Genomic DNA, 22695 nt, shown 5'->3' with positions numbered 1-22695 from the left:
TCCATACAGGAAAGGCTCTGAAGCGTTTGCTGAATGGGACAAGTTGAAATAGACTGTGCACATAGCTGAGGCAGTGTGTGCTAGAAGCTCTATCCCAATATTTCTCACCGCTCTTGACATAATCTGTCGTAGAGCATTCTGATCAGCTGCTGCCGAGCTCTGATTCCACACTCAGATGAGGTGGGTTAAATACTTTGAGTGGTGCATTGACAGTGACAATGCTGAAGCAGCTATAGTATTTGGAATAGTTTGGCCATTCTGTGCACCATTATATGGTTACAGGTTGATTACAATCAGATGCCTTAAACTAATAAATGATATGCAGTTAATTACAGTGTGTTTGATAAAGCTGCGTCAGGGATGTGAATCTAAAAAATAAAGGGGAACCACACAGGGACAGTACCACTGCTTTAAGGCTAGGTACCACAAGTTTGCAAAACCAAATGGAGAACTTGCATATGCATGGGGGTTGCTGGCATGAGAATGTGCTTGGCTTTATGCCAAGTTTAGTTTTTATACATCGCGATGTGTGCGTGGGAACGGACGTACACAACATTTTTGTGCATACGCACTGTTTACACATGAGGCCCCAGGTGTTTAAAGAATTAGACGTCTGTCACATATCAAGACACAGATTTGATCAATGACGAACGCAATCTGTAATTACAGGACGGCTATCAGATTGTGACAAGTTAAAGAAGAAAAAGTCAGACAGGATGAACAAATCTCAATTATTTATTTATCACATTATGTGACAACAGCACAGATACACAAGCAGCACGCCCGCTTGACTCACTCTGCCCCTTGAGGATGTTCATCTTGCCCTTTATCCTCCTGACACTTCTCTCTCACTATCACCATTCACTCCTTTTGTACTTTTTCCAAATCCTTTTAATCCCTTCAGGCTCCAAGAAAGAAACAGATTTAGAACTCACATTCGCCACCTGCTGCCACGGCCTGTAATGCAGGATGGAGTCTGTCTCTACCTGGATCTTTACCTGCTGTGAGGGATGGCCAGCCATATATTCCGGCCCACACCTCCAAGCCGCCAGATGGAGCCCTCCCAGCAGCACAGAGGTTCCCCGAATTCCAGCAGGGCCTCATGGACCTTGTAGTTTTTACAACCAGCCCTGCTGGATACCATGGGGACCTCCAGGAGACATCTGTACAAACCCTATAACCCGGAAGTGCGTCCTGGTCACATGGACAAAAGGAACGACGTGCTTCTGGGATGAAGAAAAGGACTTTTTATCTGACCCGCAAGGGATAAGGAATCACATGGACTGTAGGGTGGATCCACTTCCGGGTCAGGAGATATAAAAGGACCATGGGAAATTCCAGACACTGAGCTGAGTTGGGAGGCAGGGTGACAAAGCGTCTGGGTGTGGAGGATTGGTTAGTGATTGTATTGCATATTATTGTTATTGTATGAGTATTGGGGAGTGGAGGGTGCTTTGTGCACTGTATTATTATAAAATAAATAAGTCTTGGACTTTTACCTGGTGTTTGGCGTGGTACCTGAGGGTTCAAGGGAGCGATAGCACCCCCTACTGTTACACTGCCTATTTATACAGGCTGATGTCAGTTAACATGCAACATATAGAAATTGTTAATTAATCTTCGGAATGTGTGTGTCAGTGGAAAGATAAAAGCGTTCACAAGAATCAATTGTGATTGGCACTTTAAATGTTGACAGTGATGGTGAAGTTAGTCAGGTTTGGGTGACTTTGGCAAACATGAAAGCAGGAAGGAGGAGGTGCAGTTTAATGTGTGACGTGATGTCAAGTGCCTCAGCAAAACACCAAACCCCATCAGTATGGCCGGTGCCTAACAAACCAGTGATTCCTCATCTTCAGATATTCACAGACAATTTAATCAGAGGCAACAGACCCCTTAAGTGACTAATGACCCCTTTTGTGTCCATCCCTAATGGAGGAACACAAAAATGTCTTTTGAGAGGACAGCAGTCTAGATACTTTTGTCACTTTGCGCTCATACATACAGCCATCTGCCAATGGCACTTTATACTCAACCTTTCAGTTATGCTGCTCCAGTAGGTCAACAATGTGAAAATTTCCCCTTGGGATTAATAAAGTATCTATCTATCTATCTATCTATCTATCTATCTATCTATCTATCTATCTATCTATCTATCTATCTATCTATCTATCTATCTATCTATCTATCTATCTATCTATCTATCTATCTATCTATCTATCTATCTATCTATCTATCTATCTATCTATCTATCTATCTATCTATCTATCTATCTATCTATCTATCTATCTATCTATCTATCTATCTATCTATCTAACATGTTTGTCCTACTTAACAAGTGACATTCACAGGACACAGCAGTTGTTGGGGTCTCAGGCTGTAATATATGTACTGTTGCTAGTAAAAATAAGTGACCCCCCTTTGGAATTCCCTGGAATTGATTCCTACTAAAATGTGATCTGATCTTCGTCTAAGTCACAATTCAAGGCAAACACACTCTGACTACACTAATGACACACAAACTGTTCTACTTTCCATGTTGTTATTAAGCACATTGAGTCACCATGTAGGCTGGAAACACTAACTGAGCCCTTGATTTGAAGATCCTGTCGATCCTCCTTTATCATCCACAACCTCCACCAAACGTTTACTGTTGTTGCTTATTAAACCTGCACAGTGGTGAGGATGACTTATGGACCATTTCTTTATTAGTTTTAACAACAGCTGCTCTGAAGGCAGCAGAGACAAAGCCTTTATGGGAAGATTTCTGAATTATGTCCAGTAGTAGTTCTGTAGCAACAACTGGTGAGCATTACAAAAAAATGAGTTGGTAGAGTTGGTCTAAACAACTGATTAAAAGTTTCATTTCAGAAATTAAATATAAAATCTTCTCAATTTAAACTTATTAAAGTGGAAAATGCAAGGACTGACCTGATCTGGTCCAATGTCTTTAAAGCTGGAGGCTAAATGTTAACTTTAATGTTATTGAGTTTATTATTAAAAACATTTATACAATCATTGCTACTAACTAGGTTTCTTGTGCAATTGTCAGGCAGTTCTGATTTCTTATTTTTAGATCAGCTATTAAAGTTGTACTTTTCTAAGTACAGTTACAGAGATATTTTATATTTTCATCTATTTTTTGTAGCAGTAATTATCCTCTTTTGTATTCAGATCTTTCTTATGCCAGTTGATTCTCTCAGTCCATGCACACCAGAAAGCCTCTAACTTGGAGATCTCCATTCGCGCCCTAATTCACCACTTTCTAATTTGAGACAGTGTGTCTTATCATTAGATATCGACAAATTCCTTTTCACATCAATTCAGTTTTATTAGAGGATACCAGCTTCCTCTAAATCCATGGCAGCTGATAAAGTTTGATTTTTTTTCTCCATATTCGGTTTTGAGATTTTAAAGATGTCACTAAACCTTGATGTATGACTATTATCTGGACACCTCATAGCTGTGTTTCATAAAAATAAACATCGAAAAAATCTGTTTATGGTGTTCAGTTCCACATTTTTGTGAATATCAGTTGTCATAATTGCTGTAGTTCATCCATCCATCCATTTTCCAACCCGCTGAATCCGAACACAGGGTCACGGGGGTCTGCTGGAGCCAATCCCAGCCAACACAGGGCACAAGGCAGGAAACAATCCTGGGCAGGGTGCCAACCCACCACAGAATTGCTGTAGTTGATATATTTAAATAAGAATATGGAGTAATCTCTACAAGATTTCCCCTTGGGATTAATAAAGTATCTATCTATCTATCTATCTATCTATCTATCTATCTATCTATCTATCTATCTATCTATCTATCTATCTATCTATCTATCTATCTATCTATCTATCTATCTATCTATCTATCTATCTATCTATCTATCTATCTAAGATACTATTATGTTTGATACTACATGTAAATGTCTCAAAGCACAACATGGCTGTCCAATAACATGAAACTGTCACACAGAGATCATCAAGAAGTCATAACCTGATCATCAAAGGTGGAGATCCCTGAGGTGTGGAGACCTTCAGACAGGCAGGATTAAAGAGGAATGGACGCAGGCCAGTGTAATAAGTGTATATGTCACTGTGCTCTGTACAAATATTTTATAAATCTACTTTTCTTTCTACTCACACGCACAGCTAATACAAAGCCAAATTTAGCACAGCGACTCATCATTTAGAACTGCTAGCTAAACATTAGAAGACAAAACAGGGACAACTGCGAAATAGGCATTGTATATGATTTTGGTGTGTCAACGTCAGGATGAAAAGTACAAGTAGAATCATACCAAGCTGAACTGAATCGATGGTCCCGTAACTCAAACATAGATAGATAGATAGATAGATAGATAGATAGATAGATAGATAGATAGATAGATAGATAGATAGATAGATAGATAGATAGATAGATAGATAGATAGATAGATAGATAGATAGATAGATAGATAGATAGATAGATAGATAGATAGATAGATAGATAGATAGATAGATAGATAGATAGATAGATAGATACTTTATTAATCCCAATGGGAAATTCACATTCTTCAGCAGCAGCATACTGATACAATAAATAATATTAAATTAAAGAATGATAATAATACAGGTGAAAAAAACAGACAATAACTATGTATAATGTTAAATATTAACGTTTACCCCCCCTGGTGGAATTAAAGAGTCGCATAGTTTGGGGGAGGAACGATCTCCTCAATCTGTCTGTGGAGCAGGACAGTGACAGCAGTCTGTCGCTGAAGCTGATCCTCTGTCTGGAGATGACATTATTTAGTGGATGCAGTGGATTCTCCATAATTGACAGGAGCCTGCTGAGCGCCCTTCGCTCTGCCACAGATGTTAAACTGTCCAGCTCCATGCCAACAATAGAGCCTGCCTTCCTCACCAGTTTGTCCAGGCGTGAGGCGTCTTTCCTCTTAATGCTGCCTCCCCAGCACACCACTGCGTAGAAGAGGGCGCTCGCCACAACTGTTTGATAGAACATCTGCAGCATCTTATTGCAGATGTTGAAGGAAGCCAGCCTTCTAAGGAAGTATAACCGGCTTTGTCCTTTCTTGCACAGCGCATCAGTATTGGCAGTCCAGTACAATTTATCATCCAGCTGCACTCCCAGATATTTATAGGTTTGCACCATCTGCACACAGTCACCTTTGATGGTCACTGGGTCTATGAGGGGTCTGGGCCTCCTAAAATCCACCACCAGCTCCTTGGTTTTGCTGGTGTTCAGGTGTAGGTGGTTTGAGTCGCACCATTTAACAAAGTCATTGATTAGGTCCCTATACTCCTCCTCCAGCCCATTCCTGATACAGCCCACGATAGCAGTGTCATCAGCGAACTTTTGCACATGGCAGGACTCTGAGTTGTATTGGAAGTCTGATGTATATAGGCTGAACAGGACCGGAGAAAGTACAGTCCCCTGTGGCGCTCCTGTGTTGCTGACCACAATGTCAGACGTGCAGTTCCCAAGATGCACATACTGAGGTCTGTCTTTAAGATAGTCCACGATCCATGCCACTAGGTATGAATCTAATCCCATCTCTGTCAGCTTGTCCCTAAGGAGCAGAGGTTGGATTGTGTTGAAGGCGCTAGAGAAGTCTAGAAACATAAAACATTCAAGAAACTGTGTTTTTTTTTTTTATTATTTTCTTAGGATTATTCACAAGGCCGTCCATTCTATACGTTTTAAATGTTGTAGTGTTTTCACTAACTGGATAGTTTTATATAGGAACTCTTTCATCTCCTGCCACAGCAGGGTGGAGCAACAAGCCTCTCCCCTAACCCTATAGGCCGATAGAGAGACAAAGGCATGCCTCCTGGGTGTGTTTTGAAACGCCTCTCCTCTAAAAGGAGAGGTTTAGAGATTATCAATTATGGCTGTTGTCCAACCCGCATATTACCCCTCCCCACCCATAGGGGTAGAGTAATTTTCATAAATCATATTTCATAAATTATATTTCATAATGGCCTCGCAAGTTAGGAGACCCGGGTTCGCTTCTCAGGTCCTCCCTGCGTGGAGTTTGCATGTTCTCCCTGTGTCTGTGTGAGTTTCCTCCGGGTACTCCGGTTTTCTCCCACAATCCAAAGACAGCAGGTTAGGTGCATTGGTGATCCTAAATTGTCCTTAGTGCGTGCTTGGTGTGTGTGTGTGTGTGTGTGTGTGTGTGTGTGTGTGTGTGTGTGTGTCCTGCGGTTGGCTGGCTCCCTGCCCGGGGTTTGTTGGCAGGGATTGGCTCCAGCAGACCTCCGTGACCCTATGTTCGGATTCAGCGGGTTGGAAAATAGATGGATGGATAATGGATGGATGGATATTTCATATTTCCATAAATCATATTAGGGGCGGGGCTTAAGGTCATCAATCATCCCTTTGACAGTTTCTGTTTGGTATTTCTACTCAGAGCATTGCAGCTTGGGGCTCATAATTATGAGATAAACACAGGCATTCTGACGGTCATGGAAATGCATATGGTCTGTTAAGACTCCCCCTTCCTGAACAACCCCGAAAAACGAGGCAAAAGATTTTCTTCATTCAGGTGGTGGACAATACACATGTAATCACCCACCTGATCAAGCAGGAAACCAAGGGCGATTCAACATTTTCAAAACTACTCGATTGCACTGTCAGAGGTCAGGACCTTAGCACCCATCATGCACTGCCTGATGTTCAGTCTTACCTTTCACGGGGTAATAAACTATCAGTGACAGCAGGATGTCTCATGTGGGACATGCGAGAAATGATGCCACCAAGGCGGAGGAAACACATTCTGGATGAGTTATACTGTGGACACGGTGGCATCGCCCAAATGAAAGAGCTAGCCCAGAGTTACTTTTAGTGGCCTGGACTTGATCGTGATATTGAGGCAAAGGCAACATTATGTACATCATGCCAAGGCTTCAGAAATATGCCAAGTCCAGCACCACCACCTCCATGGGAATGGCCTACCAGTCCTGGTAATGTGTCCATTTAGACATTGCAGGACCTGTAGAAGGTGTTATGCTTCTGGTTGCAGTGGATTCACATTCCTGAGGTCACCATCACGTCCACCGTCACATCAGAAAAGATGATCCAAACCTTAAGAGAGATGTTGCACCATTGTCGTGTCCGAAGAAAAGGAGGGATTCTTAAAAAGTAATGTTATTAAAAATCTCCTATCCAACCATTATTACCAATGGGCAGACTGAAAGAATGGTGCAAACCCATAAATACACTCTTAAAGCATCCAAAAGTGAAGCACCTTTCAAACAACGTCTTTATGTATTTCTTCTTAAGTTGAACAACAGGTATGTCACCAGCTGATCTGTTTCTAAAATGGCAGCTTAAAACACATCTCAATTTGTTGAGATCAGCCACCACTCAGGTGCGAGTTTATGATAAGCAGCAGGATCAAGTAAATCAACATGCCAAGTGGGCTAAAGATTATGAGTTTTCCAGTGGAGATGTTGTTCCTACTCATAATTCCTCCACCACTGAGAAATGGGTGCCAGCAACCATTCCTGAAAAGACTGGACCTGTCTCTTATAAGGAATGCACGCAAGACCTCCAGACATGGAGACGACATGTTGAACAGTTGCTACCCAGCGTACCTGCTAAAGCAGCCAGTAGCACAGAAAGGGACCAAGTTCTAGAGAGATGATCCAAAGCCAGCCGGGGATGCCACCTGTCTGTCCAGCTTCAAGTCCTGCTGGTGCCGTTTGATCAAAGTTACCTGAGGTTGCGTTAGGAGATGAGCGCACACCAGTTGGATGATGTAATCCTCTTAGCAGAAAAAAGCCTCCTGCCCGTCTTAACTTATAGCAGCTAACCCTGTATGTGAGAAAATAATACTAAGGGGCGGAATAATCATCTGAGTTAGCGGGACGTAGAGGAGGTTTACTGTCTGTCCTTGATTAGAATGTCAACTTCAGTGACAACATTTTGATATTCATATATCAGATAAATAGCAGATGCTGTTTGTTAATTGTTACCCACATTTACAATCTTAAGGAGGAAGGAATATGGAGTATATTGTAAGTCTGTTGAACTATTGGGGAATCTGTAGTAACAAGGAATTATGGGTATTGGGGAACTAATAGGAGCTGATTGTATTACACTTATGATGTAACGTGTACTGTGGACGAAGACTTCAGACATGACAACAGGTGTGGTTATATAGCAGCTTTATTTTGCAGCATCACAGTGAGTAGAGTTTCTGAAAAGCCGGCAATCAATATTACATGACAGCGTCAGGGCTCTTCTGAACCTCGTCTCTTGGGTGGGGCAAAGTTTTTATACCCCTAGAATGCGTGATTTAATATCATTATGAGATGCAACAGTCGACAATTTTATTTTACAAAATCCTTGAGTTCTAAAATGCCCCTGTGCGATGTGATTTCTTGGCTCCTTTGTTATGTCGTTCAAATGTAAGCTAAGGGAAAACGTGATAAGGCAGACTCATGTGTGGAATGCTTAGACCTTGAGTCATTAGAAAATGTTTTTTTTTTTCTGTTTGCTCAGCAAAGCATGCTGAATGGTTTCATAAAGCTGACTTCTCAGACATGGATTAGTACAAGGGAACGAAGAGAACATTCATCTTCCACATTCCCCCCTTTTGAGCAAACAAAAAAAATACTTGATTAGGGGAGAGTTGAGCGGGACAGGGTAGGAGAGGGGGAAGGAGTGGAGTGGGTGAAGGAGTGTGGGGTGGCTGTGCTGATCTGAAACATTTTTTCTTCGTGTAAAAAGTAAGCCTTTGCCATAGAGGCAGTAAAATACTTGGATACAATGTATCTTATCAAGGGAACAATACAGCAAGCTACAAGCAGGAGAACGATAAAAGCAACTGTAAGAGAAATGAAAACTGACTTAAGCCATTGGCCCCAGGACCCAAAAGTGGACATAAACCATTGATCTCAAGGATTAGAAATGCCAGAATCAATAGCTAGTTCATTAGAGAGAGTGGCCAAATCTGCCAAAGCATGGGTGATTGATCCATCAGGAGCTGTATTATTAGGGATATAGGTGCAGCAGTTAAATACCCCAGTCATCAGTTCCAGTATTAGCAAAATCCCATTCCCACTCATCACAGTTACTTCCGAATCCAGAGTTTGTAACAGTTACACACACATATTTGTCAGACCAGGTCCACTGGACTTGTCGACCAGTCCCACAGTCAATAACAGAACAGAAATCAACCTGAACTGATGTGGTGTTTCCGAAAATCAAAGTCAAGGTGACCAGGGCAGTCTTTTGCAATGTGAGACGTGAATCCAGGCAGGCAGTCCCTCAACTTTAACAGCGTGTGGTGTCAACAGCAGAATTTGGAACAGTCCACTCCACCAAGGGTGATGCCAATGTTTCCTTCGAGTGTCTCTAGCCAGAATCCAGGTTCCTAACGGAATCTGGGAGTCCTTTGATAGAGGATTAGTTCTCCAGGCCTGATTAACCTGCTCATGGACTTCCTTCAGAGAAGCTCGGAGACCTGTAAGACTGGAAAGAAGATCATTGTCCACAGTATGCAATGTAACATTACCTATGACCATGCCGACTGGAATGGGCTGTCCTGTCAAAATTTCGAATGGCGACAGTCCTAACTGCCGATGTGTTCTTCCCCTTAATCCCATCAAAGTCAGGGGTAGCATCAAGCCAAGTTAAATTTGTTTGCTCACAGATTTTAGCCCCCCACTTTGAGGATGGTATTTGCAATAATGATGTACATTTATCTGGAGTCAAGTAGTTAATTCGTTAATTACAGAATTCACAAAATGACTACCATTTTCAGTCTGCAATTTCTGTGGCATTTCCCATCTTGGAATGATTTCCTTTATCAAAGCTTTTGCCACAGTTTTGGCATCTGCATGTTTGGAAGGGAAAGCTTCCACCCATCGGGAGAACACATCAACAATTACTACACAGTATAAGTACCCCTTGGATGGTGTTAATTCAATGAAGTCCATTTGAAGGTGTTCGAATGGACCCATTGGGTTAGGTGTAACGGCGGGACTTACCTGAATACCCTTTCCTACATTAAATTTCTGACATACTGCACAACATTTGCAGAATTGCTCTGCGTATCTAGAGAAGCCTACTGCTTCCCAATGTCTCTCAACCTCTTCAACCATTGCATCCTTTCCAGCGTGATCCAGGCCATGTGCAATTTTTGCCATACCTGGAAAAGAAGCTTTAGGAAGAAAAGGTTTCTTAGTTTGCTTATGGGTCCAGATCTCGTCGACCAATGATCCTTCCTTAGAGCAGTTTCTTTTTTCTTTTTCTGAAGCTGAACTCTGTAAAGAAATTAATAAATTACCGGAATCTCTGTCATCTGTCTGTTGGAATAAAGAAATTGGGGTATTATCATAAGCAGCTTGTTTAGCGAAGTGATAGGCCAGTTTGTTTCCTTTACTAATGGGATCTTGTTTCCCAGTATGGGCTTGACATTTAACTGTAGCCAATTTTGATGGCTTGGTTATAGCTTCTAAGAGGGATTCTATTAGTTTTTGATGCTGAATGGGCTTGCCAGTACTGGTCTTGAATCCCCTGAGTTTCCATAATGCCCCATGATCATGGCAGACTCCAAAAGCATATCTAGAATCAGTATAGATAGTTATAATTTGTCCCTCTGACAACTGACAAGCTCGGGTGAGAGCTATCAACTCAGCTACCTGCGTGCTCAAACTTGAAGAAATTCGGTTTGCTTTCAGCAGGTGGTCACCTTTGACCACTGCATAGCTGGTTGAAGGTGTTCAGACACCACATCTTTTAATTCTTGAATGTACCAATTTCGGTGAATCATTACAGTAATGGGATTATCATTGCCTGGGGGTTGTGCGGGATCATGTCGGGGGTTGGGAACTTTAATGAGGGGTCAAGAGAATGTCGAGCCAGAAGGGGGAAGTAAAACCGCCCATAGGTTTAGAGCGGAGGGTCTGACTTCTCGTGCGCTGGGAGACAGATGACTCTTCTGGTTTCTGCCATTGCAACCCAGTAGCACATTGTGAATGATTTGAATCATCTTCCTCAGGGTCAATATGTGAGGACGGGTCATAATGATATTGTTCACCGTAAAAACCTGCTCCAGATGGTTCGTCTGTTAACAGGGGTGGAGTTGGAAGAGAAAGTGCAGGAGGTGAAGGTGGGGGAGTTTGGTAAGGAGGGGGTGGACAGATTACGGGGTATAGGGGGTCTTTCTTTTCGGTCTCCTTTCTTTTACTTTCAGGCTTGGGCGCTGTCTCTACCTTAATTTTCTGCAACGCTAGCAATAACTCTTCCTTTTCTTTTCGTGTTTTGACTTCAGCAGCCAGCAGGTCGTTATGCCTCTGCGCCGTTTCCAAGGTCCTATCTTTTATCACCAATTCCCATCTATCAAACTTGACACGGACCTTTGTTACAACATCCTCGTACATTTCTACATACAACATGTCACAGGTGTCTGGTCACACTTATAGGTAATCTAACTTAGACACCATTAAAATATCCGACTATGCCACCCAGTTTTATTAAGAGACTGGGAACTCCTGAAATTTACCAATAATAGCACACAGGTTTCTTTAAATTGTGCGGTGAGTAAACACACAATGAAGGACACAACAGTAATTTTAGAAAAAAACAACAGTAAGTTCTATTACACAAAACAATATAAGGTACATTAAAAAGATAAACGAACATAACAAAAACTAAACATAGCAGGAATCAATTTCCCTTTTTTAAAAAGAAAATACACAGTCCACACTCTAAAAGTCCGTTAAAAACAAGAATTGGAGGATACAACCTTTAGTGGTGAAGAGTCCAGTTTGGGCACTGTGTTACCCCAACACTTAATTGTTCAACTGTCCATGGATGCACTCTGTTCCCCGGCAGAAGTTGTGTCAGATTGTTGACTCCCTGTCAGCGTCTCTTCGTTGTTTCTTTTTCTTCCACTCTGGGCTCCTTGTGTGGCTGGGACCTAGGCACGCCTCATTCCTCGTCTGTCAGCTTCGCTTGGTCCTCTCATGCGGCTGCCTCTTTCGCTGGACCCACAACTGCCGTCTCTTTGTGGAGCTGTCTCTTCCTCCCTGGAAGTGTTGCCGTCCTTGTGCCTCACGTCGTGCCAGCCAGGTACCCTTGTCTGCCTGCGAGCCCCTGTGCCCTGTCCGAGTGTCTTGGCATTTCCTGTGGACTGTCCCTCCTGCCTTCTGCTGGCCAGGAGTTTATATTTACTTCAGCCCCTGCTGTTGTCAGTCCAAACATTAATAAGTACAGATATGCTGATTAGGAACCAATATTTCCAAGCCAGGTAAATACAGGCATCCTCCAAGGCCAGACTTCAAAGCAGTGACTCCCTTGCAAGACAGCAAATACCATTAATAAGTACAGACAGCCTTTTAACTTCTCACCCCCCAGTCCCAACAGTGGGTGCCTAATGGAACCACCCAGTGCACAAAAAAATGTAAAAGTGTCCCCCTCTGGCAAACATCCTTGTGCATTTCTACATAATATTTTCCTTATTTCTTGTATTTCTGATATGTCTCCAGTCCCATCTAATGGCCATCTGCCACTGCTGTGTCTATTCCAATTTTTACATGCTTTCTTAAAGTCTAATCCGGTTTTCTTTTCTATTAATTTCCTAGGTGAACCGCCTTTCGAGGGTGTACTAGGAGCCTGGTGATTCTCCGAAAATAATCCCTCCAACAGAGGCTTTTGGTGTCATAGGGGGATAGGTTTGACTGGTTTGTTGACTTGTGTCCCCATAGTGGGTGGCAGGATGTCACAGAAAACAGCTCAGCCCACCTTTTTTTTTCCTTCTCGTCCCACTTGTCGTCCGCTCCTGCTCCCGGATTTCAGCTCAGGTGACTTCGTGTCCGTTTATTGGGTTCAGCAGAATCCTACGTCAATACTCAGCGTGGAGTCTGGGATATGGAGGTTTTTACCCCGATCCCTTCATCAGACGCCTTGTATGCATCAAACTACTTAGGTATAGTCTCCGTCACCTGAGCAACCCGTCGGAACAAGAGTATGACTAGACGCCAAATGAGAAACACGACCTCCCCCTTTATATTCAGACACACATTTTTCGGCTTTTTCCGCATGCCACTCTCCCCTTTCTATTCCACTTCACAAGGGATGACTCACTAACATTCAAACTTGTGCCTATTTTTCCGAAGGGTCCCAAGAACTGTATTCCGCGAGTCCCGAGAACACCCCTACAGTAGTGATACAGTATGCTCTTTTACTCTTTTTTTTTTTTTCAACTTGTATTATTTCCGGCACACCAGTCAAACCATCGGAATTCCCCCGATCTACTCACTGTGACTCCGTCCACCTGCCTGGAAATTCCCGTCAAGTCGTGCCTCGTATCGGCTAGGAGGAGGTCAGGGACTCCCCACGCAGGAAACGCCCAAGGCAGGCCAGTCCTAACTGTTACCGGAGCTGGTCCAATCCGGCCGGAATCGGTCCACTACGGTCCTTCTGGACGATCCTGCTCGAGGAGTCGGCTGCCCGTCTCCTGCCCCACGTTTGGGCGCCAAAAACTGTGGATGAAGACTTCAGACATGACAGCAGGTGTGGTTATATAGCAGCTTTATTTTCAGCATCACAGTGAGTAGAGTTTCAGAAAAGCCTGCAATCAATATTACATGACAGCGTCAGGGCTCTTACTGAACCCCGTCTCTTGGGTGGGGCAATGTTTTAATACCTCTAGAATGTGTGATTTAATATCATTATGAGATGCAACAGTCGACAATTTTATTTTACAAAATCCTTGAGTTCTGAAACGCCCCTGTGCGATGTGATTTCTTGGCTCCTTTGTTATGGCGTTCAAATGTAAGCTAAGGGAAAATGTGATAAGGCAGACTCATGTGTGGAATGCTTAGACCTTGAGTCATTAGAAAAATTTTTTTTTTTTTTCTGTTTGCTCAGCAAAGCATGCTGAATGGTTTCATAAAGCTGACTTCTCAGACATGGATTAGTACAAGGGAACGAAGAGAACATTCATCTTCCACAGTACTCAGCAACAAGAACCTGTTAAAGTTTATCACTTTATACCTTCCTCCATCTTTCTCCTATTGTCCATGTAATATCATTGCCTTCAGATATAACATCTCTCCTACTAATGGAGGTGGGCACCCCTCTCTGACATAAATCATTTACAATAAGACTCTGATTTATCACTCCCATACTTTACACTTCCACCAGGGCCGGATTTTCCTATAGGCTAACTAGGCTTCAGCCTAGGGCCTCAAGATCAAGAGGGGCCTACATTCAAATTGTTAGCAAAATTAAAATTACACTATTCTAAAAACAGTGAACACTAAAACACTGAACCAAAAATAAGGAGAAATTCTACGCATATGACTAATAAACAAACATAAAAATGTATTGGTTAAGATCAATGCGTATTACGTATTTTATTATCTGTCATGTAATTTACAAACTTAAAAATGGAAGGTGAAAGGGCCTCATAAGTGGAATAGCCTAGGGCCTCTTTTCATATAAATCCGGCCCTGACTTCCACACATTTAACATTTTAGGATGCTGATGTTGACATAAAGAAGCTCTTGAAGAAACGCATTTCTGAACATGGAAACAAGAGGCCCAAAGAATACTGAGAGCTATGTGGACGGTTTGAATATAAAACAGTTATCACGAGAACGGTGGAAACACTTTCTGAAAAGGCTTTGATTTCATTTCACTTTTTGCAAATCATATTTCCCTAAAATTCAGATTGTTGTCACATATGAGTGATAAAATGGGAATGGAGCTGCAGTGTCAATGGGGTCTTTATTGTTTTCAAATACAAAGTTGTGTGCGGTGGTTTATCAACGATGGAGTTGTCCTCAACAACATGGAGGCGTTCATGAATCAGAAATAAAAATTAACAATAATAATTAATCATAATAAATGGCACAAAGTAGAACATTTCAAACTTCATAATTATTAATGATAAAAAATAACTGTATTGAACCCTGAACTCACCAAACCCAGACCTGCACTAACAGAGGCCTAAGAAATTCTTGACAATTTGGGACTCACTGAAATAATAAACTGCAATAAGAAAGGAAACACAAAAAGAATTTGCTCCAAAATGAAAGGTCATCAAGGGTTTAGATGGGATGGAGTTTGAATAACGTGGTGGAATTCTGGGAGAACATAACAAAAGCAGATGGCTGATGAGGTGCCGATGAGGTTATTAATGTGAAATTCTACTTACTGTGGCTTGAACAAAGCATGGCGCTCATCCTGCTTTCATAACGTGTGAGCTCAGAAGAAATGGATTACGTCCTACAGGGAGAAAATGGAGCAGTGAAGGTAAAGGGGCCAGCAGTCTGTGTGCGTCTGTAATCCAAAGAAAGGCCGGCATGTTAGTATTGTAATCGTGTCTGATAATATCTGTTAATAAGGAGCACCTGATGGTAAAGTGGGCCTCGTGACCGATGAAGACTCACCAGACAGCATTCCTGTCAGTTACTTTATTCACAAACCTGCCCTTCCTGGTTATGGTGTGTTTGTAATGTAGAAGAGCAGCCGGAGAGCTGACAGACACACCGAGTCCTGCTGCAGTCTCAGGTTTGGCCTCACAATGCCTGCCAAAGTTGGGGGGCCGCAGCAGTATATTGAATAAAGTCACGTCATCACTTCACTAAGGAGAGCAGAACTAAAAGCTGCACAGAGTAACGTGTGATATTCTAGTCAAGCAGGACCCTGGAGGGGCGGCAGGTGACTTTCAGAATCTCGTATTTGACTGTTGATAACAAAGACGTTAAATTATACTGAAATGATGGAGCAGGACGAAGTTACCTGGCCTGGAGATCTTAAACAACATTGACATTTATTTGTTTGTGTAGCACAGTTTCACACCTATGTGTGATCTTTACAAATAGCAACAGAAAAATAAAAGCTATTAGAGAGGTAAAATGTAAAAATCCTTGCTTTGTCTGTTTAGTCGTGTTTAGTGTAAGTGTATTGTCACACGTACAGAGGAGAGTGAAGTTCTTATTGCATTTTAGTCGCTGCTCTTGGCTGCCATGCTTTCTGTTTCTCTTTTTACTGTTTCTTGACAGTCCTGATAGCAGTGCATTGAGTCTAAAGGCTAATGTGTCACTGAAAATGGAATTCTAAATCTCTAACGACTCCGACATGCTGTTGACATCTCCATCAAGTTTTATCTCATGATTTCCACTTTTTTTACTGCTGAGTTTTTGTTTTTTCGTGTTTCATTTACGGCGATTTCTGCTCATACATTCTGTGCTGCTGGTTGTTAGGATTTAATTTTATTTTGATTTTTTCAGAACCATTTCTGTGTCTTTTTCAGGCCTTTTTCTTGGTTATTGCTGTGTTGGCATGTGTATTGCTGAATACACTTTTGCCCTTTTAACTATTTATTTGTAACATATTTAAAGATGCTCCTTTATAAGTATTCACCTCTTGGCAGTTCTCACATTTTCTTGTTATACAACAGAGGATTTAATTTGGGTTTTTTGGCACCAATCAAGAAAAAAACACGTCAAAGTGAAAACGGGTCTCTGTAAAGTGGTCTAAATTACTTACAAATATAAAACACCAAGTAACAGAGGAGTATTCAGTCAGTGTTTAGTAGATGGCAGCCATGACAGCCTGGAGTCTGTGCTCACGTCTCTCTCTCTCTCTCTCTCAGCTCTGTCATTTGTCCCCATTCATTCTTTCTTGTCAAACTACTGAAGTTCTGATAGGTGTCATGTAGATGGTGATTGATCAGCCATTTTCAAGGCCATCTACAACTTCTCCCTTTGACTGAGATATGAACTCTAAGTCCTAGCTGTAATTTTAAAGTTTGGAAATTAAAATAAATATTTTTCAATAAAACACAAAAAAGGATTAAAAGTAAATCTTGGAAAGGCAGATGTTATCATGAGCCATAAAGGAGGGATGAGAGAATGTGAGCCATAGACAGCTGAAATGTCGAGCTCAAACAAGTCCACCAAGTGGCATATCTGGCCTGGGTGTTTGACACAAGAGGTGCTTGACAAACAGCCATCATGGACCTGATGACGAGCTGAGAAATGGAAGAAAGTGGGAGGAGGTACAAATGGTCAGAGACTGTCAAGAAAACGTAACTGTAAGTTGTATAAGTCAGGAGTCCAGCCAGTGCTGAGGTATGAGGATGCAATCTGGGCCATCAAGAAGAAGTAGGAGCTGCTCATCAGGACAGAAAGAAAAATAAATAAGGATGTCAGCAAGATGTCAGGGGTATCACAGAAAGTAGGGTGAAATGGTGTGGACACCCCAGTTAGAAATGCATACTTTTGGTGGATGAAAAGACATTTGAAGGATGGCAGATGGTTGGGTAGAGAGATTTGGTAACAAGTGTTGGTCTGAGGGCAGAGGATGCTGTGGTCAGGATCAATGGAGATCAGGATCTTCATGGCTGACTGTTAACACCTGAGGAACGGTTTCAAGAACAACCAGAACACAGCATTGCATACTTCTATTATGTAGCTGTGATAAAATGTGGACTACTCAGTTAAAAAGACATCCTGAGTGGAGATGCTGGGCAATTTTATCTGAAAAGAAATCTCAGAAGTAGGGGTCTGCAAAGTAAGATGCCGTTTCATGAGCTGGTCATCTTTTAGAGGTGTTTGGTTTATCACATTATCACAAATGCTTACTGTAAGTCTGAGGCTCCATCCATTTCACTGTTTCTACTAAACTACTGATGACTTTGGAATTCTCAAATCCCCCGTATGTATGGCACAGATGAACAAGGTGCCCGTTACTGAAGCTTCTGTTCTGAGTCCAAAGTGAGCACCGTGTGGTTGTAGCCCACCTCACTATTTAGTCAAACTGCTGTTCATTTTGCTCACTCGCTGACTACAGCAGTGCATGAAGGGCCTGACAGTCCATTTTGTCCATTCACTTAATCTGGACAGAATTCTGATAAGTCAGACTCCGTGTGTGACAATGAAGCCCCTCCTGAACACATCTACAGTGTGTTTCTGTGGTAAAGAATTAAAAACGGATAGCTTTGTCACAGATTCTTGAAGTGTCCCATAATAATCACAGTGCCTGAGAAGTCCCTGCTTGTCACTTGAGGTGCAGCCGTGTGTTTCGTGTAAATCCTGTTTTTCTGGTCTTACTTGAGTGCAGTTCTCACAGATCACGTGATTTCACCTGCACGGCGGCGCAGGCCCTGCACCAGTTCATCGCTCATTGTATCTCAAGGCAGGCAGTTTCTATTTGTTATTGGTCTTGTTTGGTCTTTTCACAACTCCGTCAAACATGGTGTGTGGTCGAAAGTCAGTATTAGTTTTGTTTCTTTTTACTTCATGTCACTTGAAACACGATCCTTTTAGTTTAAAGTTGATGTTTCCCAGCTTTCTTCTGTGTTGTCAGCATTCTATGGGCTGTAATGGAGTGTATGGCTGTTGTTTTCATGTCTGAACTTTTAATACCTGGAAATGTTCAGTTCATATTTATTCATTTCTCCAGGCAGCACTCTGTTACTGTGAAAATGACATGATATGCCACGAAGTTCACTTAGTGAGAAAGCCTGGTCCAAATCAACCAGCCAGGTTATTTCCTCCAGTTTCAGTTCAACAAAATAGGATTGGGTCAAGCTGTGCTTGTTAATCGAAAATAAGTGTCATCTCATAAGCTATTATCTAAAGTTGCTGTATTGCTACTCACAATTCATTTTAGCTTCTTCAATTCTACAGATCGGTATAACATCAGCATAACTGCATTTGCCACCTCAGTTCATCTCTCAGTCTCACCATCGCTTTTCCCCTCACTCATGGTATTTCAGCTCCTCCACTTGAGTCAGTAACTTGCCTCTCGTTCAGAGAGAACAGTTCACCTTTTCCTACTGAGGACCATGGCCTCATATTTGGAGGTGCTGATCCTCATCCCTCACCATTCACGTTCAGTCACAAACCTTCCGAATGCATGTTGAAGTTTGCAGCCTGATGAAGCCAACAGAACCACATTGTCTACAAAAAGCAGTAATGCAATTCTGAGGCCACTGAACTAGACCCCCAACCCAGACTATACCTCTGTCCATGAAAATCACATCCAGGATAGGAATCAAAGTACAGCCTTGGTGGAGTCCCACACTGACTGGAAATGGTGCTGATGTTTTTCAGAGTAAGCAGACACAGCTCTCACTGTGATTATACAGAGACAGGATAACCCTTATTAGAGGCTCCGGAACCCAATACTCCCTCAGCACCCCCACAGATTTTCTCAAGGAACACGGTCATACACCTTATCCTAGTTGTTAAAACACATGTAGACAGATTGGCCGTACTCTCATGCCCCCACCAGAATTTTTGGGAGTGTAAAGAGCTGGTCCACCATTCCACTGCCAAGATGAATCCACATTGCTTCTCCTGGATCTGAGGTTCCACGATTGGGTAGAGTCTCCATTCTAGTACCCTAGCATAAACTTTCACAGGAAGGCTGGGGAATGTTGTACCCCAGTAGTTGGAGCACACTTTCCGGTTTCCTTTTTTTAAAAATGGAGACCAACACCCTGGTCTGCCACTCCAGAGGCACAGCTCCTGATGACCACACAACTTTGAAAAGGCTTGTCAGTCCCTCAATGTCCAGAGCCTTCTGCATTTCTGGGCAGATCTCATCCACCCCTAAAGTGTTGCGTCTGCAGAGTTGCTTAACTACCTCAGCTTATCCCCTTCATCTTGTGGCTCTGCCTCCTCTACAGAGGATGTGTCCATTGGGATCAGGAGCTCCTCAAAGTGTTCCTTCCACTGCCAGACAACATCCTCAGTCCAGGTAAGCACTTCTCCACCCTTTCTGAGAACAGCCTGGGTGAATCCCTGCCTTCCATTTTTTGAATTGCCTGATGGTTTGCTAGAATCTCTTTAAGCCCAATTGATAGTCACTTTCCATGGTCTCTTTGAACTCCTCCCACACCCGAGTTTTTCCTTCCCTGGCCACTAAGGCCACTGTCCTTTTGGCCTATCGGTACTTCTCTGCTACTTCGGGTGTCTCCTGTGCTAACCATACAGAGAAGGCATCCTTTTTCAGCCTGATGGCATTTCTCACCTCTGATGTCCACCATTGGGTCTTTAGGTTGCTACTTTGAGATGCACCTATGGCTTTCAGGTCACAGCTCTTTGCAGCTGCTTCCACAGTGGAGGCTATGAACAAGGCTCATTTGGATTGTATGTCCCCAGCCTTCCCATCATGTGGGAAAATCTCTTCTTTTAATGCTGTTGATACAGTTACATGTCTATATTTCTGATTATGAGATGAATTCAGTGTACAAGCTGTTTATGTGTTCTGTGGTGCTCGTCTCATTGCTCCTTTCTCTCAGCATCACCAATTGGTTGCATTCACTCGTCTAGGTCACCAATGAAATGTTTATACTTGACACTGTGTGTGTCAACTGTATTGGTGTTCAGGGACCTCGTGTATAAATGGTGCGTATGTACAAAAATGTTGTGTACGCCCGTTTCCACACTCACATCACGATGTACAAAAACTAAACTTAACATAAAGCCACGCACATTCTCACGTCAGCTCAAACCATAGCGTACGCAAGTTTTCAGGTAGGTTTTACAAACTGGTGGCACCCAGCATCAAACATTGCTTGGGTGGCTTCCCCTTATTTTTTTTATTCATATCCGTGACACAGCTTTATCAAATACACTGACATTTCTCCTTTACTGATTTACTGTTTAGTAGACGCGGTACTTACTGAATAGTATTTTTTCCTTTAGTGTTTCTTAGTGTTTAGTAGACGCGGTGTGCCGGTGTTCCCGGCGGTGTTGCGGTTTAGTGTTACTTTCTACTTCGTTTTTGTACTTTAGTGTTTAATAATAAATAATAATAATTCATTACATTTGTATAGCGCTTTTCTCAGTACTCAAAGCTCTAAAATAGTGAGTGATACTTAGCTGATAGCAGTGTAGAAGCAGCACAGCACAACGCAGCCGGTAGGACAGGCGGGTGTGGTAGCGTAGGTGAGCGGCGATAGCAAGCAGCAGGAGGAGGAAGCAGGATTTGGATGTTCCAATACACAGCCATAAACAGTAACGCTTGGTAATTTCAGGCGTGATCGTCCCGGAGCCATAAGCCAGGTTGGTATGAACAGCAGATCAGTTCCCGGTCGTAGAGTACTGTAAGATGAAACGGGAGCAGATCAGCATAGCGAATATAATCACGGAGACAGATCATCCCGAGGTGCTAGATCGCCAGGTACAAAGAAATGTTCGTAGGTCTCGTCCCGTGATCCACAGACTCAGCTGTTCCTAGTAAAGTGGAGTCCATAAAATCTGTAAATATTAAGCCAAATCCATACAATTCGAGTCAGCTGTATCCACGAACTATATGTACAATAAACGAAATAAAACAAGCATAAGAAAGTGCAGAATTAAGGCGAATTTTGCGAAAAGTGTTGTTAACAAGGAGGAGCGGCGACAACAAGAGTGCACCAGAATCACCTCACCTTCTATAATAAAGCAGTTATAATAAAGACGTTTAGTAGACTTTTACTTTATCTCATTTAGTGTTCTTCCCGGCAGTGTTGCCGTTTTTTAGTGTTACTGTCTACTTAGTGTTTGTGTTTAGTGTCATGGAAGGAGTGATCTTACCACTGTCAGATTGTGCAATGAATGAGTTGGTAAATAATGATTATTTATCAACAGATCACATGAGCAAATTCAACAAAATTTTAGCTGCGCATACAATTTTCCAACCTCAAAAGGTTTTGCTAATGTGGACTCCTGACATACCTATAATGCCCATTCCACAAAATGCAAAACATATTCAAATATTACCTTCTGCAACTCCTGAACGAGTGACTCACTGGGTGTGTACCTATTATGATGGTGCTGTAATTCATGTCTATGACAGTTTAAACGCTGATAAAAAATTCAACCTCACCGAAGAGCAGCTTCGTTTCCTTCATGCTTTGTTTCCTTACAAACCTCCCATAGTTTATAAAGACACACAGCAACAATTAAATCATACAGATTCTGGTGTATTCTCAATTGCATTTGCTGTGTGTATTTCTTTAGGTATTGACTCAAGTGATCAAGTTTTTACTATTTCTTCAATGCGAAATCACTTACAAATAATTTTTGTTACTCGACAATTGCTTCCATTCCCTGTCAAAAGTAGCCGACGGGCGACACCAGTTACAAGTATTCAGTGCGTTCAAAGACCTGTACGAAGTACGGCGACTAACACAGTCACTCATAAAAGAGGAGATGACTCAGTGCAGGAAATGGGGATTGAAACTACCTTGGAGGACATGCAATCAACGAGGCGATTAAACGGATCTCAATGGATCTAATAAAAGGCAAAGCCCTCACTCACTCACTCACTCACTCACTCACTCACTCACTCACTCACTCACTCACTCACTCACTCACTCACTCACTCACTCACTCACTCACTCACTCACTCACTCACTCACTCACTCACTCACTCACTCACTAACTCTCCAACTTCCCGTGTAGGTGGAAGGCTGAAATTTGGCAGGCTTATTCTTTACAGCTTACTTAAAAAAGTTAGGCAGGTTTCATTTCGAAATTCTACACGTAGCGGTCATAACTGGAACCTCTTTTTTGTCCATATACTGTAATGGAGGAGACGGAGTCGCATATCGCGTCATCACGCCTCCTACGTAATCACGTGAACTGAAAACAAGGAAGAGCCCCAAAGAGCGCTGAAGAAAACATTCTCCATCAACCCCCACACTCCCCCCGCCCTTCCGCACATCACGGCATTTTC

The 22695-nt window shown here is 42.4% G+C and overlaps 1 protein-coding gene and 1 long non-coding RNA gene across 4 annotated transcripts in view; both read right to left on the bottom strand.

The window, feature by feature from the left end:
* The window catches only part of LOC114651544 (tripartite motif-containing protein 16-like), a 737769-nt gene that overhangs the window by 474150 nt on the left and 240924 nt on the right, over positions 1-22695 (bottom strand). The window lies entirely within an intron of this gene.
* On the bottom strand, positions 8152-13613 carry LOC114652569 (uncharacterized). The gene is made up of 2 exons (XR_007935036.1): positions 13271-13613; positions 8152-9477 (listed from the first exon to the last, which is right to left on the bottom strand). It is a non-coding gene; the product is annotated as an uncharacterized LOC114652569 (long non-coding RNA).

This window comes from Erpetoichthys calabaricus, chromosome 5 (assembly GCF_900747795.2).
Source record: "Erpetoichthys calabaricus chromosome 5, fErpCal1.3, whole genome shotgun sequence".
Taxonomy (NCBI): domain Eukaryota; kingdom Metazoa; phylum Chordata; class Cladistia; order Polypteriformes; family Polypteridae; genus Erpetoichthys; species Erpetoichthys calabaricus.
Note: the sequence above shows the minus strand (reverse complement) of the source record. Positions and strands in the feature narration are given on the sequence as shown.